This window comes from Geotrypetes seraphini, chromosome 5 (genome assembly GCF_902459505.1).
Source record: "Geotrypetes seraphini chromosome 5, aGeoSer1.1, whole genome shotgun sequence".
Taxonomy (NCBI): Eukaryota; Metazoa; Chordata; class Amphibia; order Gymnophiona; family Dermophiidae; genus Geotrypetes; species Geotrypetes seraphini.
In genome coordinates, this window is record NC_047088.1 from 59,085,974 (window position 1) to 59,108,097 (window position 22,124).

At 41.2% G+C, this 22,124-nt stretch overlaps 1 protein-coding gene across 3 annotated transcripts in view; it reads left to right on the top strand.

Moving 5' to 3' along the window:
- PCDH11X (protocadherin 11 X-linked) overlaps positions 1 to 22,124 on the top strand; it is a 1,806,309-nt gene that overhangs the window by 168,514 nt on the left and 1,615,671 nt on the right. The window lies entirely within an intron of this gene.

Sequence of the window (22,124 nt, forward strand, 5' to 3'; positions counted from 1 at the left end):
GATTTGTAATTCTACCATTGTGCTCATAAAAGAAAATCTTTGTCTCTTCATTTAAAAAAAAAAAATGCTGTGAATTTTAACAAGTATTTTTACTATATATTGCTTTATAGCTCAAAAATACAACTCTTTAATTATTTTAAACAAATCCTATTGGTCTTTTCTGTGTTGGTAATTAGTTAAATTTGTTCATAACATTTGGCTGATGTTATGGATCTCATGATCTGATTTCTTTTCCAGTCAATATTCAAATATCATGGTCAATATTTGTTTTTAAATGCTGGAAACCTGTCCAAAGAAACAGTGGCATAACATATTGTTTGTTTTTAGTGGTAACTGGTACTATCTATATGGGTGGCTATTGAGATAGCTATGCAGTTTAAGTTAGGGCAGCCTTTTTTGCCACTGTTTTTCCACATTGTTACGAGTAGTAGCTGAATATCACTGACTATCCTTGCAGTTAGGCAGAATACCCATATAGTGTTCCAGTACAATCCAGATAGTGCCAGAGCAGTCTAAACTAAACTAAACCTTAAGATATAGCTCGACACGGTTCATAGAAACCGGCGTGAAAGACAAAAGCGCACGCCGCCGTGCTGCTCTAAATTACAGTTTTTAGGTGCTCCGACGGGGGTTTTTGTTGGGGAACCCCCCAGTTTACTTAATAGACATCGCGCCGGCGTTATGGGGGGTTTGGGGGGTTGTAACCCTCCACATTTTACTGTAAATTGAATTTTTTCCCTAAAAACAGGGAAAAAGTGAAGTTTTCAGTAAAATGTGGGGGGTTACAACCCCCCACACCCCCCACAACACGGTGCAATGTCTATTAAGTAAAGTGGGGGGGTTCCCCCCCACGCACCACCGTCAGAGCACTAAAAACAGTAATTTAAAGAGGCGCGCGCTGCGCTCAATTGTCTGGGTGCGCCTTTGTCCCGGTGCGCTTTTGACCTGACACCGTTCGACACGGTTTAATTCAATAAATGAGGGAAGGACATATTAAGAAATTAGAAGTTATGAAGAAGATAGCTAGCTTTACATTTTAAATAGATAGCTTTAAGTTTTGGAGAAAAGTCAGGTTTTCAGATGCTTTCGGAATAATTGGAATGAGCCTAGGTTCAGCAGCGGGGCAGCTCACTGAATTTGAAGAAAAGGGATTTCCCTAATTTACCTGCATACATGACGCCTTTTAACGAGGGGAAAGATAGTTTGAGTTTGTGGGCGGATCTGGATGTTGGGGAGCCCCTGGACATCGTATACTTAGACTTCAGCAAAGCTTTCGATAGTGTACCACACCGCAGGCTGTTGAGCAAAATGAGTTCTATAGGATTGGGTGACACTTTGACAAAATGGGTTGAGAACTGGCTTGGAGGCAGGCTTCAGCGGGTGGTGGTGAACGGCACCCCCTCTGAAATGACGGAGGTGATCAGTGGAGTGCCGCAGGGCTTGGTCTTGGGCCCGATCCTGTTCAATATCTTTATAAGAGACTTGGCAGAAGGGCTTCGAGGTAAAATAACGTTATTCGCAGATGACGCCAAACTATGCAATGTAGTAGAAAGGAATTGATTCAAATCGCGAATCGGGCAGCACTAACCAGCACCCTTGAACCAGTCGCTTTTTTTAGCCGCCAAAAGCCGATGCCACTTTTTAAAAATGGCTTGACATTTTTTAAGAATCTACCGGAGGGCTCATTTCAATGTTGAAGAGCCCATTTCCATGTCAATGTCAGAGACTGCTAGAATCCTCGCTAAAGATGGAGAAAATCCCTTTTGATAATGCATCGCTAAACTGCGTACAGGCTAAACCGCCGGAAAACAGTTTAGCGGTGGCATTAAAGTTTTGAGAATCTGGCCCTTGGAAAATTATGTGTGTAAATCCTTAATAGTGCCAATGATTGCTTTTTAATTGGCAATTATCTATGCATAGCTTAATAACTAATTTAGTTGCACATGCAAATCAGAATACACCCAAATTTGTACATACAATTTTAGTCGCAGTATATAGAATCTGTGGGCATGTGCCTACTTTTCTGTACATGTGCTCTGGACAAATTTTAAATCAAGCCATTGTCACGTTTAACCTCTCTTTTATTTTTATAAATAGCTTTAAAACTATTGCTATATTGACCAACATGTAAATCATTAAAGCCAGGCTTAGGCCATTCTTAAGCATGAATAAATATATTTGTGTGAAAGGGTTGCAATTGGCGTTGAAGAGTTGTGTAAGCAACTATTTGTAGACATATCTATGAGAGGTATAAATGAGGGCATATGGTACCTCTTTCCCAATTATCTTTTTTTTTTAATTATTATTATTTTGACTGAATATTTTTTCAACATTTGCTGTTCAGAGATTTTCAGACATTCTCCCTCAGGAGACAAAAAGAATGGGGGTGAATCAAGCCTTTTGAGAAATGCCCTGTGTTTCCTTGAATTGATATGGTTTACAGGGAGAGTTAATGCAGCATAGGATTACAATTTTGCAAAAATATCACATTGTTGCTGAAATGATTCTGGTTGTGTTAGGTTATTGTATTTCTCTTTCTCAAAGGAACATCAGTTTTTCTATTTTTTCCCCTTGTTAAAAACAGCAAAAGTTATTTTGAGGTTAATGTGAAACACATAAATTGATCTCATCTGATAACTAACCCTTCAGGCATGTATCAAATAGCATAGCTGGCTGCATATCTGCATTATCTGGTCATGGCATGTGGATTGCTATCCTCGGAAAGAGTATCGTGGTAGAAAAAAAGCAAACAAACTAATAACAGAGACTAAAAGGCTCAGTGAATTGGCGTAGAGATACACTTCTAGATTGCCGGCTCAAATTCTGTTCAAGTTGAGAATGATTGAAAACCATAAATATCTACAAGCCATGAAATGTTCACTTTGAAATGAGATGGCATCCCTGTCCAGTTCCTATTGAACAGTTCTTGTTATAGATCTCTAAAACACTATAAAATCAATTTCACCAGAACAGAGGGCAATTGGTCCATCAGAAAGGGAATGCTTGTGCTGCCACTGTCATTTCCTATTCTAGGCTTGTTCTGGGGATTTATTTACTTTGGTAGGTTTTACTTGTCTTGTCACACTAATGCCTAAGGTAAGGCACAACATTTGAACGGCAACTTGCTATCAATAAATATATAAAATTGCAAACATTTAATGGAATAGCACTATTTTATAACAGGAAATTAGCTTTAGCAATCCTTAGGCACGATCTCCTTTAAAAACAGTATGAAAGAGCAGCAAAAATATATATATATATATACTAAATTTCAGTTTTTCTGTCAATATACCACCTTTCCCAAGAAGAAAACCGTGGGTCCCTTTTACTAATCTGAAATGAGCTGTTAGTATGTGAATTAGTTGCTGGCCACAGTGACAATGACCACACTGGCCTAAAAGTTTCCATGCACTACTAATTCATGTGCTAACTGTATGTCCTGCTATGTAGCAGGAAGTGGATGGATTTTGGGAGGAGGGAATAGAACATAAGAACTGCCTTATGGGACAGACTGAAGGTCCATCAAGCTCAGCATACTGTTTCCAACTGTGGCCAATCCAGGTTCCAACTACCTAGCTAGATCCCAAATAGTACAATATATGTTATGTTGCTTATCCTAGGAATAAGCAGTGGATTTCCACAAGCCATCTCAATAGTTGCATATGGACTTCACTTTTAGGAAATTATCCAAACTTTTCTAAAACCCTGCTAAGCTAACTGATTTCATCACATTCTCCAACAATGAATTCCAGAGTTTAATTACACGTTGTATGAAGAAATATTTTATTTGGTTTGTTTTAAATCTACTACTTAGGGCTCCTTTTACGAAGACGCGTTAGTAGCTATAGCGCATGTACATTTTTAGCACGCACTAACCCCTGCGGTAGCCCAAAAACTACCGCCTGCTCAAGAGGAGGCATTAGCAGCTAGCGCGGCTGGCAAATTAGCGCACGCTATTTCCCGCGTTAAACTGCTAACGCGGCTTCATAAAAGGAGCCCTTAGTAGCTTCATTGCATGCCCCCTAGTCCTAGTATTTTTGGAAAGAATAAGCAAGCAATTCACATCTACCCTTTCCACTCCAGTCAGTATTTTATAGACCTCTATTATGTCATCCCTGAGTCTTCTCTTCTCCAAGCTGAAGAACCCTAACCGTTTTACCTTTTCCTCATTGGGAAGTTGTCTCATCCCTTTTATAATTTTTGTCAACACAAAGGTATTATAATATTTTCATCTTTGCTTTCCATTCCTTTCTTGATAATTCTTAACATATAAAAAGGTGACAGGCTTGCAAATCTACCTCATGCATATTCATTAGGAATATTTTGAAAACCACTATTCTATCTAGATAATTTCAGGGCAGGGTGGCTAGCCTTTCGAGTCATATAACTCTCAATATATTCCACGTTACCAGATGAAGCATAATTTCTGCCCTACCTGGGCACAGACCGTATAAATGCCAATGTATTACCATCATCTCATCGGGGGGTTGCTGTACAAGTACATTCCCTGCCGATGCACTACCATCACTTCTTTCATTAGAGGTTGACATAAAAGCATATTCACCTCCTCAACCATTGACTCCTTTTCTTGATGCCTTCAGTTTCCCCAATATATTTTATTAAAATTCATAATATGCTTGCAGCTGTTATTTACAACCCTTCGTTGTAAAACAAGAACTACACAGAGCCCATTCCTCTCTGTTTTGCAGTAGCAACTGGGAGTAATATTAAAAATTTTGCCCCTAGTAAAGATGGACGCCAGTGCATCCCACATCGTAAAAGCTGGGCAACATGTCCTATTCGAAGACAGCCCCTCAGAAGGAAGTGATGTTACCAATTTCCCCCCCAGTGTCACTCACGTAGTAATAACAGAGCATATGTCCAATTCTAAGATGACTAAAGAACAAGAAGCGATGTGACAAATTTGCACCTACTAAGATGATCACCAGTATAGTTCATGTAGTAATAGCATTAGTATATGGCTCCAGAAAAAAAAGAGAACGCATCAAGATATCTGGGTTTTACACATGGAGTGAGGCACTACATAAGAGGCTGCTCCCTGTTCTGCAGGTAAAGGGGGGGGGATACAAGCATAAAACAAACACTCCTTGCAGTATAACTTTTAAACATGTATACGGTTCATAGACAATGGCGTGAAAAACAAAAGCGCTCGCCGACAATTGAGCGCAGCGTGCGCCGCCGCGCCGCTCTAAATTACAGTTTTTAGGGGCTCCGACGGGGGTTTTTGTTGGGGAACCCCCCCAGTTTACTTAATAGACATCGCGCTGGCGTTATGGGGGGTTTGGGGGGTTGTAACCCTCCACATTTTACTGTAAACTGAACTTTTTCCCTAAAAACAGGGAAAAAGTGAAGTTTTCAGTAAAATGTGGGGGGTTACAACCCTCCACACCCCCCACAACGCTCCCACAACGCGGCACGATGTCTATTAAGTAAAGTGGGGGGGTTCCCCCCCACGCCCCCCGTCGGAGCGCTAAAAACAGTAATTTAGAGCGGCGCGGCGGCGCGCGCTGCGCTCAATTGTCTGGGCGCGCCTTTGTCCCGGCGCGCTTTTGACCTGACACCCATGTATACTGTGTAGCACAATTACACAACTTCTAAAGTTGCCAGCTACCACCTGGGTCTGCCCCATGATCCTGCTACTGAAAAAATGAATAATAATAATAATAATAAAAAAAATAAAAAAAATCATATCTTGAGCACAAAAATCCTGCTGGAAAAGTTCTCTCTTGCTCCAGTTAGTGAAACTGAAAAACTGAATGCTCAGAATTTAAATCCTGAGAGTCAGAATCCCCACAAGCACTGCTAACGTCCTGTATCATGCTAGGGAAAGTTTTCTTCTCCACTTTTCCTCACACGCAATGTTCTGTTCAAATGCCTCTGGCATACCTGTTAATGAGTTAGGATTTCTTTGAAGGACTTTTCTTTGAATCTTGTACTGTAACATGCTATAACAGCATGGTTAAGATCTTTGCATTAATCTTTAGAACAAGGCATAGCTCCCTCCTAACAAATGAGGCAGTTTTTGTAAAGTACAGCTGTAAAGATTTCTGTTCTTACCTGCAGCACAAGGTACAGCTTTCTCCCTGTGTCTCATCCCACGTGCAGCAGTGCTAAAAAATGTACATCCAGCACAGAGTGTATCCACAGGCTAATTTGGGATTTCAAAATCCTATAGAAAAGGACCCTGCAGAAACTCAATGAAGTAGGTTGCACCTGTACAGCAGGTAAGAAATGGTAAGAGGTAGAGGCGAAAATAGGAGCAAAAATTTAGAGCTGCAAAAGCAGTTGTAGGTGCAGGCAAAATGGAGATTGTACACTTGCAAACTTCCATTTTCATGTTTCTAGTCTTCATCCTTGGCACCATCTCTTAGACTTCCCCTCATTCCTAACTGTATCTGCCCCTCCTCTCTGTACCCTCAGCTACCTCCCATTTTGTTAAATTCATGTTCTAACCTGATCCAGTCCCTTCTGTCTTACCTGTCTTCCTTTCCCCTCCCTTGCTTCCCCAAAACACTTTCCCTAGGTAAGTGCCAGGCCACCATCCATTTATATTTTTGACTTCCCTATGTGGCAAGGTCCGTATCTTTACTGTGCTTTAAGAAAAAAGAAAACTCATTTATTTTATGACACCAATCCCCCCTATCCCCCAGGTTTAGCTGGCATTGGTCTGTGTGGTGACTGTATAACACCAGCAGTCAGACTGAATATTCAATGCTGGGCCATATCTGGTGACCAGCATCAAATATCCTGTTTCATTTTTTACTGTAGCAACTTAACCGGTTAAGCTGAAATTTAGTGTTAACTAGTTAAGTGCTTAGTTAAGGCCTGCTATTTATGCAGCCTATTTTAATGGCTAAATGCAGCCAGTTTGGTGCTGAATTTCTGCATCTAACTGGCTATCTCACATGATATAGTAGGTTAGCTTCTAGCCACTAACAATTGATATTCAGCAAGAGATAACTGGTTATTTCCCACTATATATGGCTAGGCACAGTGGTGTGGTAAGGAAGGTGAGGGGGAGAGGCGGTCTGCCCTGGGTGCCCTCTTGGTGGGGCACCAGCACTAATCCTCCTCTCTGCCCCCCCTTTCCTCCCTCACACCACTGCACATGTGCCACTTCCCTTCCCCCATACCTTTTTTACGTTAATGATAAGAGCAGCAAGCCCAACTTGCTGCTCGTGCCAGTGTTGGCTCTTCTTCTGACATCACTTCCTGGACCTGTGCCTAGGAAGTGATGTCAGAGGAAGAGCCAATGCTGGTGTGAGCAGCAGGTTGGGGTTGTTGCTCATGCTGTGAACGTTAAAGAGGTATGGGGGGAAGGGAAGGGCTGCATGTGTGTGGTAGGAGGGAGTAGGGAAGGAGCGGGTAGGGTGGGGGACAGAGCAGAGGGTGGGGAAGGAACGCCACTGCCCCAAGTGCCTCTCACCCTCGCAATGCCACCGGTTAAGCACTAAAATGCTATTTAATCAGCCAAAAACCATTTATGAATGGTTAAATAATTTTGAATATTGACCAGCAGCTTAATTAGCTTCAGGTTAATACAGTGTGTAACTGTTTATTATAGGAAAATTGTCAAATTGTCTGCACTGATGAAAAGTCTACAGGTCCCTTTTACCTGATATCTTTTTGCCAATTCTTTGGAGAGAAATTACTCAATTTCACTTTGAAAAGTTGTAGTGCATACAAAGTACTTGTGGACAATTGAATTTTTGACTTCTATGAGCAGAATTTCCTTGAAAAATAACATTATGAAGCAAAGGCATAGCCATGAAGGGGCCTTTGGGGTCATGAGCCCTCTCCTATTTCTAGTTCAGTTCCCCTCTCAAACTGCAGCACTATTGAAATTGAATGGCTGACTGTGAAGCCTCTCGTCTTTCCCCTCCAGTATTGCCTGAGCAATGAGAAAGCCGCTGCATGCTTTCATCTGCCAACACCAGCGTTCATCGCGCATGTAGTTTGTGTATAAATTGAGCAGGCGTAAGAGTGCCAGCATCAGCGGCTGAAGCGTGCTATCAACTTCCTTGCTTCCAACTGAGATTACATTGTGAGCCATTGCCACCTTCATAATGGGCGGTGGAAAGGGTCAAGCACTATTTTTTTTGTTAATGGCTATGGGATATGGCAATATTAACAGCTGAACTAACACACACAATTATCAATTTAGGGAGGTGTGCTATACAGTGGCCTAGTGAGGCCGAGCGGCACCAAGGGTAGTGGCGCCCCTCCCCTGCCCCAGCATATCCGGTTCCCTGCACCCCCATCATGGACACGCACCTTCCCCATTCCTTTTTCACTTTGGCGAGCAGCCACCAACTTACTGCCCGCGTTGGCTTCAGCACTCTCTCTGATGTCACTTCCTAGGTATGGGTCCCGGAGTGACGTCAGAGAGCGTGCCGAAGCTGACACGGGCAGCAAGTTGATGGCTGCTCACGCTGTGGTTAAAAGGTACGCGGGAAGGGAAGGGGTATGTGCACGGCAGTGGGGGAGTGGTAAAATGGGGGGCAGAGAAGAGGAGGGGTACCAGTGCCCCGAGCAAGATGGCACCTGAGGTAAACCTCCCCCTTCCCACTCCCTCTTACTACACCACTGATGCTATAATAGCTCACTATAACTACCATACGACCCAAAACATCTTTCATTCGTCGCCTTGGACCATCAATCTTAGACTCAGATGAAACAGCAGTGTTCCAACTGAGAATTCTTTATCAGTCCTCATGGAAAGCATACCTTTCACTTTATTTCATTTTCATTCAGACATAATCAGCTATAATAAAACCCTTAGCGCGCATGTGCAGTTGAGACTCCTTACGGCCGTGCTTCGTGATCCATGATCCGTATCTCTGTGTCACCGCAAGCAGTAGTTTCTCCATCGGCCTCCGTCCTCATGCACATACACGGCAATGGCTTCCCCCTCCCACACCCCAGCCAGCCTGTACCTCGACAAACAGCAAATGTCCAGGCCTCTAGGGGTCAAGGCACCGCTACCAGGCACACACACAGGAAGGAGCCGGAGGTAAAAGGGAGGAGAGCTGCGATCGGACATCTTGCCTGAGAGAGACAGAAAGCCCCTAGGCTGTCTGGCCTAGTGGATGCTGGACAGGGAGCAAGGAAGGGAGAAGGGATACTACTGGACAGGAGGAGGTAAAAATAAGGGAGAAGGACTACTGCTGGACAGGGGGAGCAGGGAGGGGGTGCTACTGGACAGTGGAGAGGTAAAAGTAAGGGAGAAGGGCTACTGCTGGATAGGGGGAGAAGGGAAGGGGTGCAGCTGGAAAGGGGATAGGTAAAAGGAAGGGAGAAGGGCTACTGCTGAACAGGGGGAGCAGGGAAAGGATGCTGCTGGATAGGGGAGAGAGACAGAAAGACAGACAGACAGGGGGCCAGGGAGAGAGAAAGAAAGACAGACATACAGAAAGAAAGAAAGAGAAAGAAAGAAAGAAAGAAATGCCTAAGTCTACACATCTATTCTAAAAAAACTAGTTATGTATATATATTCAGACCACTTATTACATTACATTGGGGTCTTCTATCTCACCAATCCCTTTCAGTTCTAGGCAGTTCTAGGCAATTGGCCTGGGCATTCCCAGGGAGTATACAAAGTTAATAGATATGGTATGCATCGGGATTTGGGAAGGGTCAATTGGTTATAGTTATATCATTTGACATATTTCTTGAATAGTATAGTTTTGAGATTTTTCCTGAATGTTTTGTAGTTTGGCGACATGGTCAGCAGATTGGAGAGGTGGCGGTCTAGTCTCGCTGCTCTGGTGGCTAACAGTCCATCCTATATATTTTTTTGCTTTGTAATGGGGGGTGGGTGAAGTGTGCGTGCGTTCTCCTTAGTCTGGATGTGTTTTTCCTGATTAGGCGGTTGCTCAGATAGCTTGGTCCGTCTCCATTTAGGGCTTTGAATAGGGTGCAGTAGAATTTGTATTGAGTGCGTGCTTGTACCCGGAGCCAGTGTGATTCTCGGAAAGCGTTGGTAATGTGGTTGTATTTTTTTCAGCGAGTATATCAGTCTAAGAGCTGAATTTTGGACTGTTTGTAATTGTTTTTTGGACTTATAAACTTAAATATTTTCCAGTAACTGTACTTAAATCCTTAATATGTTACTTCTTCCAATTAGTGGCTTATTGGAAGAAGTAACATATTAAGGATTTAAGTACAGAACCTCAAGATTTATAAATTAATAAGAGAGCCCAGCACTTATTTCAGTCGCATCGGGGGAAGCTTTTGGCTGACACAAATGCATGTTTTGCCCTATATTGGGCTGTTTCAAGGTGAGACCCCCCCCCTGCAATAGTAAAGGCACTGCTGGCCATTATTTGGGAAAGTGACAAATCAGTCATTTCCCTCTGGTAGGAAATACTATACCATATTGTTTCTTATACCCAGCAGATGTCAACTGGGAATCATTACGGCTTACATAAGATTAATAAGGTTAGCAACATAGACATTATGAATCATAGCAAGACTATAATGAAAACAGATGTGTTTTTAGCACCATTCTAATTGAAGATAGGAGGAGGTCTGACTTAAGCAAATCAGGAAGCAGTTCTAAATTTGGGGGCCTTGAAACTCGAAGGTGGATTTGAAGAGTGAGTTCCTCCAAACCTGATGTGGAGAGGGAAGAGGAAATTTATTGCATTGAGCCAATCTTGAGTTATAGAAGGAGTGCGAAACATGGAAGGCTGAAGTTAGCCCAGTTGAGCTTTCTCCCTGTGAACCATACATGCAATTTTAAATTGAATTCTATACTTGACTGGCAGCCAGTGTAGTTCTATCAGCAGCGTGCTGGCCCTCTCAAATCAGGCCTTATGGAAAATCAGTCTAGCCACTGTGTTCTGGCGTGGCTGCAACCTCTGAAGTCCTTTCTTTGGGATGTTGCAATTTAAAGAGTTGCAATAATCTAGAGCAGTGGTCTCAAACTCAAACCCTTTGCGGGGCCACATTTTGGATTTGTAGGTACTTGGAGGGCCGCAGAAAAAAATAGTTAATGCCTTATTAAAGAAATGACAATTTTGCATGAGGTAAAACTCTTTATAGTTTATAAAACTTTCCTTTAACAGTTAAAAGGAAAGATATATAAACTATAAAAAGTTTTACCTCATGCAAAATTGTCATTTCTTTAACAAGACATTAACTATTTTTTCTGCGGCCCTCCAAGTACTCTATTTTTTTCTGCAGCACTCACATTTAAAGTTCAATATCTTTTCTTTCTCAAAACTGGCACATTTTAATCACTAAATTGAAAATGAAATCATTTTCCTACCTTTGTTTGGTAATTTCATCAGTCTCTGGTTGCACTTTATTCTTCTGACTGTGCATCCAATACTTCTTCCCTTCTTTCAGCCTCCTGTATGCTTCCTCCCCTCCAGACTTCATTCCCTCCCCCAACTTTTTCTTTCTTTCTCTGTCTGTCTTTCTCTGATTCCGTGCCCCATTTTTTGCTTTTTTTTCTGGCTCCCTATCCCCACCCCACCTTCTTTCTTTCTTTCTTTCTTTCTTTCTTCCTTCCTTCCTGCCCTCCCCCATGCCACCGCCGCCACGGAATAGGCTGCTGCTGCTGCCGCTATCGGGAACAGGCCATCTCCCTGCTTCTCTTCTGCATGGGGCCGACCAACTCTCGCTGCCCGATGTCAATTCTAATGTCGGAAAGGACGTTCCGGGCAACCAGGCAGTGATTGGCTAGCCAGAACGTCCTCTCGACATCAAAATTGACGTCGGGCCGCCAGAGTTGGTCGGCCCTGCAGGGAAGAGAACAGTGGACCCCCCCCCCCCCCACTTTGGTACACCACTGGAGCAGCAGCGTGTCTGACCGGCTCGTTCGTTCAAAGCCACGGGTGGCGGCTCCTTGCGAGATCCGCGCCTGCGTCTGAAGCCTCTCTGATGTTGTGACATCAGAGAGGTTTCCGATGCAGGAGTGGATAGCGCAAGGAGCCACCAACCCGCGGCTTTGAGCAAACGAGCCGGCTGCTGCTCCAAAAGGAAGAGAATGATGGCCTCCAGACCGTGGGCCGCAAATAAAACCTGGAGAGCCACATGCAGCCCACGGGCCGCGTGTTTGAGTCCGCTGATCTAGATTATGCATGAGTCTCTGTCCGAAAACTAATTGGACTCAGGACTGTGTGGAAATAGATGTGGGAAAGACTCATGTAAAGGCAAGCTAAGGCCACGTTTTACTGCAGTTTAGTAAAAGGACCCTGAATTTGGCATTCAAGTAGCCTTTTTGGTACCTTTTCTTTTTTCCTGCCATGCTTTGGAATGAATCAGCAGCACATGAATAATGTTTCTCATTAATCAAGCATGAGAGATGTGTGGAAAATGTGGGTGTCATTGCAAGTGCTCGATAAAAGTAATACCGTTTTCTATGAAGCTATGAAATATGGAAGAATGGTGCTTTGAGATTATTTTATGGTTTTTTTTGTGCAATTAGTGCTCTGGCTATTTAATATAGCCTCAGCTGTTTTGAACGCTAGTGTGAACTAGATTAATTTTAGGGGTTGGTAATAACAGCAAGCATAATATAAAACATTTCTTTAGAGTTCTTGTACTATTTGTAACTTCAGCCTGTAATACAGTATTACATCAAAGACAAGATACATATTCATGTCATTCCAACCATATTTTAAGGCTTACTGCTTTTCGAACCATTGATTGAAGGAGAAAACCTACTATACCACTTCAGATCTTCAGATCTTTGTTTCTGTACTTTGAACTTATTCATGGCATCTGTTTTTGGTTTCTGTAGTTTCAGATAAAAACAGCTCATAAAAGAACAGCAAAGATGACTGGAAATACCTTAGGATTGCATTTTGTTTATTTTACTGGGGCTTCCAAATCCAACCTTTCTTGCAACAATAACAAACTGTCAGATCCAATTCAGTTGAATAAACAGCAAAGATCTAGATCCTGAAAATTGGCACAGTAGGCCACTGTAATACATGAATTAGTTTTCCGAAGGGATTGGAACAATGCACTGGGCTCGTGGTATGCTGTGAAGCTCTGGCCTGCGTTGACATTTTGGGGAAAAAAAAAATCATATCCTAAGCTTAAGGCTAAATTATAACATATCTTATGAAACAGAAGAGGCTGGGAATATTTTTTGCAGTTAATTATTTAAAGATCCATATTCAGACTTGGATATAGCCTAAAACTGATGACATTTGGATCTGGATGAAAGTGTTGTTATAGAGACATGGGAAACCCATCAAAGAGATTAAAAGCGTGATCACAAAGAAAAGATTGAGGGCAATTCACAGCCAGCAGAAACAAATGTGATCATTGGCAAAATGTAATGAAACTCCAGTTCAGCTATGATACATTGCCAGTTTTGTCAGATGTACAGCCCCCACGGGCTGTCAGATAATGGCTACTAGTTTATGCACTAGGACAAAGGCAGAGAAGCAAAACTGCAGCAAGCATCCAGGAGCTTTATGAATACCAATCATCCTTTCCTTTTTTGGCAGCACACAGTCTCTGGGCCAGCAAACTATTCTAGGCACTGGTCCTAGGTCAGTCATTTGAAAAAAATATCTCAAGCCTTGCAAGGACATGATAAAAACAAATCCAACTATAACTAATTTCATTCCCCCCCCCAAATATAAATGTATTTATTTATATACTACTTATAGCCTAAGTGGTTTATATTCAGGTACTCAAGCACTTTTCCCCATCTGTCATGGTGGGCTCACACTCTACCTGGGGCAATGGAAGATTATCCCCCCGTTTTATAAAACCGCTGGCGCACTGAATGCTCCACACTGCTCTCAACACTCACAGGAGCTCTATGAGTGTCAGGAGCAGTGTGAAGCATTCAGCGTATCAGCCTGCGCTAAAACCCACTATTGCGGTTTTGTAAAAGGGGGGTGGGGGTTAAGTGACTTGCCCAGGGTCACAAGGAGCAGTGGGGGATTTGAACCCACAACCTCAGGGTGGTGAGGCTGTAGCTCTAACTACTGTGCCATTTTAAGACCTCTGAAAGTAATAACATTGGGTACCTGTCCTGGAAATGCCAGTACCATTCATGGTCTTCAAATTAGAAAACTACTAAATCTGACAGGCTGTTAATGTGCAATTTGGCACATGTCAACAGCTAACACACAAACACATTAACAGCCAACAAAATATATATATGGTTAGCAGGCATGTTAAGGCCCTCTTTGCAAGGAGTAGAAATAGATGAAGCATAGTTGAATTATGAGTTTAGAAAGTGTTTGGCACTGAACATGCACTTACCAGTTTAGGGGTTGAAGGACTTTTGCGCATGAGAGGAGCTGGACTTGGATGTGATGATCTTAAGGTGGCTAAACAGGTTGAAAAGGTGATGGTGAAATCTAGAAGGATGCTTGGTTGCTTAGGCAGAGGAATGGCCAGTAGGAATACGGAGATATTGATGCCCCTGTATGATACTCTGGTGAGACCTCATTTAGACTATTGTGTACAATTCTGGAGACCACACTTTCAAAAATATATAAACAGGATGGCGTTAGTCCAGTAGAAGGCAACTAAAATGGCTGGTGGTCTACGTCATAAGGCATGTGGGGACAGACTTAAAGATCTCAATATGTATACTTTGGAGGAAAGGCAGGAGAGGAGAGATAATACAAATATTTAAATACCTATGTGGCATAAATACAGATGAGGCAAGTCTCTTTCAATTGAAAGAAGACTCCAGAGTGAGAGGACATAGAATGAAGTTAAGAAGTAACAGACTCAGGTGTAATCTAAGGAAATGTTTTTTTTTTAATAGAAAAGGTGGTAGATGAATGCAATAGTCTCCTAGTAGAGCTGGTGGAGACAAAGACTGTTTCTGAATTCAAGAAAGTATAGGACAGGCCTATGGTATCTCTTAGGGAGATAAAATGAGTGCCCTCGGGATGGGTCCCAAAGTGACGGGCTGGGTCAAGAACTGGTTGAATGGAAGGCGACAGAGGGTAGTACTAAAAAAAGCTAGGAAGAATTACTATGGAGACAAAATCTCCAGGTCAAAAAACCAAAACAGTACACTGTTCCACATCTGGCGGAACCTAACTTCTAAAAATGACTCCGCCCCCTCCTCCCCTCCCATCTCCAAATGACCTAGACAAATTTTTCAACGAGAAGATCATTACCATAAAGAGCTCGTTTCCCTCAGCTATCTCCTACAACTCTCTCCCCCCGAAAGACTCCGACGCTATCCCTGCCGACAGATCATGGACTACATTCGAACTTGTATCTGAGATCCAGATCTCTAAACTTTGCCTCAAACTTAAATCCCTTCCCATCCTACCTTTACGAAAAAATCCCTACACAGGCCATCTCTTCCCTTACTAACCTCATAAACAAAGTCTTACTATCGGGCCTGTTCTCCACCGAAATGGGACACATTGCCTTATCCCCTCTTCTGAAAAAACCCGATCTTGACCCTTCCTCGCCATCGAACTATCGCCCCATAGCAAACATCCCTCTTTTAACAAAACTTCTAGAGACCATAGTCGCCACTCAGCTCTCCTCTTACCTAGAGAGATTCTCCATTCTCCAACACTACCAATACGGATTTAGGCCCAATTTCAGCACCGAGTCCCTCCTAGTTTCCCTAATCTCAAAGGTGCAACAACTACACGCCCAAAACAAATTTGCTGTTCTCCTACAGTTTGATCTCTCCGCGGCTTTCGACGTCGTGCATCACGACATACTAATCTACCAACTTTCCGAGATTGGGATAGACTCTTCTGTCCTAAAATGGTTCTCAAACTTCCTTCGCGATCGTTCCTACATTGTCAACACAAACGGCTCCAAATCCGCTTCATGGACACCATCCTGTGGTGTTCCACAGGGCTCTCCCCTATCCCCTATTCTCTTCAACATATATATGACCTCCCTGAAGCTCCTTAAACTATCCTCCCTTGAAACAATTTACACATATGCAGACGATATCCTCCTCCTCCTGGAAACAGATCCAAACCTTACAAACCTCCAAGAGAACATCACATCATGCATAATGAGACTTCATGCCTGGTCCCTCTCAGTACAGATGAAATTAAATGAATCAAAAACAAAATTACTCTGGCTCGGCCCAAAATTAGCCCACCTGCCCGCCCTCTTCACCCTACCCACAGGCCCTGCTCTACACCTTGAGTTCTCAAGCAAGGTCCTTGGCATCACTATCGATTCCTCCCTTTTCCTCAACGATCACCTGAATTCCCCTGCAAAATCTTGTTTTTTCAGCCTCCACATGCTGAGGAAAGTTAGATCCTATTTTCACCAAAAGCATTTCACCGTCCTTGTACAATCCATCATCCTATCCAAACTCAATTATTGTAACGCCATCTACTTAGGCCTAACGAAAAAAAGTCTTCACAGACTCCAGCTTATCCAGAACACTGCGGCTAAGCTGATTTTTGCTAAACGCAAATATGACCACGTCTCCCCTCTACTTACCAATCTTCACTGGCTCCCAGTACTTTCCAGAATTCATTTCAAATGCTCCTGCCTGGCTTTCAAGATCATTCACGGCATCCTTCCACCCCTAATCCCTCTATCCTTCTTTGCCCCGACACCAACTACCACCAGATCAGCCCACAGACATAAACTATCCTTCCCCTCTCTACATGGCATCCTCTACGCAGGTAAACTGGGTAGATCCCTCCTCTCCAAAATCACTGGCCTCTGGAACGACCTCACTGTCCCGCTGCGGAACCTGGACTCCCTCCAACTATTCCAAAAACAACTGAAAACCTGGCTTTTCTCTAGCATATAATAATCTCTTCTCCTGATTACATCCCCTCTTTTTATGCTTTGTAAACTCTTTCTCTTCTCTCTTCCCATATTTTTTTAAACTCTGTAAACCGTGTCGAGCTCCACTTCAGTGGAGAAGATGTGGTATATAAACCTAAGGCTTTGTTTAGTTTAGTTTAGTTTAGTTTAGTTTAGTAGTGATCAATGGAGATCGCTCTGAGCAAAAGGGATGTTACCTAGGATAAGCAGCATAAAATTTTTGAGATATTGCCAAGTACTTGTGACCTGGGTTGGCCATTGTTGACAATAGGATACTGGATGGATCTTTGATCTGTCTCAGTATGGCAACTATTATGTTCTTATGTAAACCTGACTTTTTTTGGTTAGAAGTTATAACTGACACTTACATTTTTATAAACGATATTGCTGAAGGGCTGTTGGGTAAGATTTGCCTCTTTGTGGATGATACCAAAATCTGCAATAGAGTAGACATGCTGGATGGTGTGAATAACATGAAGAAAGATCTGGTGAAGCTTGAAGAATGGTCTGAAATTTGTCAGCTAAAATTTAATGCTAAGAAATTCAAGGTCATGCATTTGGGCTGCAAAAACCCGAGAGAATGGTACAGTTTAGGGGGTGAAGAACTTATGTGCATGACATAAGAGTGGGACTTGGGAGGGTATATGATGATCTTAAGGTGGCCAAACAGGTTGAAAAGGCGATGGAAAAGCTAGAAGGATGCTAGGGTGCATAGGGAGAGGTATGGCCAGTAGAAAATAGGAGGTATTGATGCCTCTGTATAAGACTCTGGTGAGACTTCATATAGAATATTGTGTACAATTTTGGAGGCAGCACTTTCAAAAAGATATAAAAAGGATGGAGTCGGTCCAGTGTAAGGCTGTGTGGTCTTCATGATAAGACATTTGGGGACAGACTTAAAGATCTCAATCTGTATACTATGAAGGAAAGGCAGGAGATGGGAGATATGAAAGAGATGTTTAAATACCTACGTAATATAAATGTGTATGAGTCAAGTTTCTTTCATTTGAAAGGAAACTTTGCAATGAGAGGGCATAGAATGAAGTTAAGAGATGATAGGCTCCAGAGTAATCTGAGGAAATACTTTTTTTCGGAAAGGGTAGTAGATGTGTGGAACAGTCTCCCAGAAGAGGTGGTGAAGACAGAGACCATGTCTGAATTCAAAAGGGCCTGGGATAGGCATGTGGGATCTCTCAGAAAGAGATAATAGTTACTGTGGATGGTCAGACTAGATGGGCTATTTGGACTTTATCTGCCCTCATGTTTCTGTTTCTATGAGGAGATATTGGTTGCTGTGGATGGGCAGATGGGATAGGCCTTTTGGTCTTTATTTGCCATCATGTTTCTATGTATCTATATAATACTAGTGTAATTACCTCCTAATGTCCATGCTGAAAAATAAATTATTTCTGTTTTCTTTAAAGTTTTATGCCACTGCCACTTCAAAAGGTGTAGCAAGGTACTCTGTCTCCTACTTATTTTTATCTCTGCAGCATCTTTTTTCTTGTTCTACATGATTGATGTATTAGTATTTAAGAATATAAATATTACCATCAAACTCAGTAACCTGTTTCCAGCAGTGGCCAATCCAGGTTGAATTACCCGGCAATATCCCAAGAGAGTATATTGCTTTTCCCAGAAATAAGTGGTAGATGTTCCCAAGACAATCATAATAATGGTTTATAGACTTTTATTTAAGGAAATTACCGAAACCTTTTTTAAACCTTGCTAAACAAACTGCCTTTACCGCATCTTCTGGCAATGAATTCCAGATTTTAATTATACATTGTAATATGTAGAAATAAAACAAAAAATATAAAGGAAAAAATTAATACATTTTTTATTGGACTAAGTTAATGTAGTTTATGATTAGCTTTCAAAAGTAACCTCTTCTTCCTCAGATCAGAAATTAGCAAATGTTGGTAACATCTGTATATATAAGAGAAACATGAAAGAGGTGACAAAGCAGTTTCAATTCATTTGTAGTAGGAAAGAAAGCCAAGGTTTTTATTAAGTTGGAGGTGGAGGTGGAGGTGTCAGAGCAGTTTAAGTTTCTTTGTAGTGGAAAAGAAAGCCAAGATCCTTGTCGAGTCCTTTCTGATGGGTATCAAAATATTTTATCATTTTGGTTTCAAAAGTCTTATGTTCTTGGATTGTCTTAACATTTCATTTCAGTATTCTCACCATAAAATCATCAGTGGTCAGTTTTTCCAAACTGCTGTCTGACAGAGGTGACATCTTGGTTGGCACTGTAATTTTTAATATGATATCTGTGCCATATAGCATCTGGCCTGTTTCACCAATATAGAACCCTTCTTTTTACTTTTTGCATTGAATGATTATTGGAAGATATGGTATACATTGAGAAAATAAATATTTTATCTATGTCTGTAAACCACTTTGAACAGTTTGTGGTATAACAGTATATAAAAATAAAGTTATTATTATTATTAAATATATTATTTTAGTATCTTTGTTGCATCCCCCTAGTCCATGTAAACAAGCAATTCAGGTTCCACTCAGATTTTGTATAGACCTCTATCATTTCTTCACTCAACCACTCTTCTCTAAGCTAAAGAGACTTAGCCTCTGTAGCTTTTCCTCATAAGGAAGTCATCCTATTTCCTTTATCATTTTTGTCATCTTTATTTTGTGCTTTTTCTAATTCTACTATATGTTTATTGAGATGCAATGGCTAGAATTCAAGGTGTAGTTGCACCATAGAGTAATACAAAGGCATTATAATAGTCTGCTTTGCTCCATTCCTTTCCTCCTAATTCCTAACATTTTATGTGCTTTCTTAGCCACCTCTGCACACTAAGCAGAGGTGACTAAGAATAATGACACAATAATGCCACCTAGATCCTTTTCATGGGCGATGACTCCTAATGTGGAACCTTGAATCATGTAGCTATAGTTCAAATTCCTTTTTATATAGATATATATATCATGGCAAAGAAGTTGTTAAATTGAAAGGACTTGATATGGCCATGTTTTGGCCAACAGTGCCTGCATCAGGAGTCACAGCCAATTGGGGGGCAAGTCAAAGAAATGTGTAAGCATTGGAATCCATTACATCTTTCTTGGTGGTGGAGAGTCCAAACCATCAAAATGATGATTTTGCCTGTGGTTTGTTACCAAATTAGTATGTTACCAGTTTATTTTCAAAGTTCATTTTATAAAAAAATTAATGAGATTCTTACAAAATTTCTTTGGCTGGGTAAAACTGCTAGAATAACTTTAGTATCTTTGCAAAAATCACAATCAGCGGGGTGGGGGGGGGGATAAATTTTTACAGGTATCAACAAGCCTTTATTTTGCTTCAGGGTATCTATTTGATCCTCCCTGAACTCATGGAGAATCTAACAGATTGGTTGAAACTGGAAAGTCATCTCTTGGCCCCATTATGTCTTAACCATATTTTGAGTATCAAGCTTCCTTGAATATACAAAGACAATATTATTCTTCATTCCACCTGGAAGACATTAAAATATATAAATACCTTAACTCCTACTCCAATATAGCAATCTACATGTCAATACCTATGGTTAAACTCCAAGTTACAAATCGGCGAGTCTAAAAATCCTCTGGAAACATTGGTTGCAGGCGGGCATATGTACTTTAGATGATGTGATTTCAATTGCAACAATCATTTGGCATATCAAAGTCTCAAGGTTATAAATGGTTGCAGTTGAAACAGGCCATTCAGAAAGGGTTCCCTGACTGGCGCAACTTAAAAAATCAGTATAGCTTGCCGGGCCTATGTTTCCAGACAAATTTTCAAGGGCATCAGGCCGCTAAGTGGTATAAATTAATATCTGAATATTTGGCAAAAAAAAACCTAAAACAAGTTGAAAAGACATTTGGAACATTGAAACAAAGCAGCATATTTCTGCTACACAATGGACACGGATTTGGACTTGGAGAATGAGATGTACAGCATCAGCATCTATGAGACAAACTTGGTTCTTTTTGTTATATAGAATTTTTTGGACCCCAGTTTGTTTACAAAAGTTGGATAGTTCAAAGTCTAATAGATGCTGGCACTGTCATCTTGAAGTAGGGACACTGGATCACTTGTTATTTTATTGTCCCTTGATACTCAATTTCTGGAAATCAATATGGGGAAAAATGAATATGATACTCAAGGTCTTGATACCATTGTCATATGATGTTGTTCTATTTGGGACATTGTTGAATGCTAAAAGTCCAATAGACATTTAAAACAGACTTCTTCTGATTATGACGGGGAAATTATAACAAGAAAATGGAAGAACTGGGACACAGATTAAATTTTTCCTTTTGGTGGGAAACGCTCTGTTTGTATTACAGATATGAGAGAATGAATGTAGAACAATCGGGTAATAGTAAACAGTTTAAAGAAATATGGGGTCCATTAGAGGCATTTATTATATAAAAGACTGATTAACCTTTAATTTCCAGATGATTTCTACACACATCCAGACAGGGGGGGAGGGGGGTAAAGTACTTTGTTTAGTATTTGTTTGAAGATAACTGCTGTTATATATTTTCTCTGACTGTATATTTGTTTGCACTTTGTATAAATTCTGAAAATGAATAAAGATTTACATAAAAAAGGAGTCACAGCCAAATTCAAAAAGAAAAATGGAAGGGAAGTAATGTCTGTCGCTACAGCATGCAGCTCACTTTCTAGGTCTTTCTAGTTTGCCACAATCCTTAGTAACTGAATATATTTTATATTAAAGACATTTGAAATTGGATTGATTCTTCTTTGTTTTCTTTGGATTATTTGCCTCACTTTGTTGCACATTGTGATCTACAGCAGTGGTTCCCAACCCTGTCCTGGAGGAACACCAGGCCAGTCGAGTTTTTAGGATAGCCCTAATGAAAATGTATGAGAGAGATCTGCATATAATGGAGGTGTCAGGCATGCAAATCTGCTCCATGCATATTCATTAGGGCTATCTTGAAAACCCGACTGGCTGGTGGTCCTCCAGGACAGGTTTGGGAACCACTGATCTACAGTATGTAGGGATTATATCCTTTTTTGTTCCACCTCTCTTACCACCTACAAATATGTTATATTATTTAGGTATTTATATGCCGCCTATCAGGTTATCTAAGAGGTTGACGATCAGGTACTCAAGCATTTTCCCTATCTGTTCCAGCGAGCTCACAATTTATCTAACATACTTTGTGATAAATCACAAAATGGAAAATTGGCCATTTTTTCTGTCTGTGGCCACTTTTTGCATCAGCTTTCTAAAAAAGGCCCCTAAAAGGCTTGTAATGCAATAGAAAAAAAAGAAATAAGTTAAACAAACCAAGCATACAAAGCACAGTTAAAGAAAGGAACATCTGAT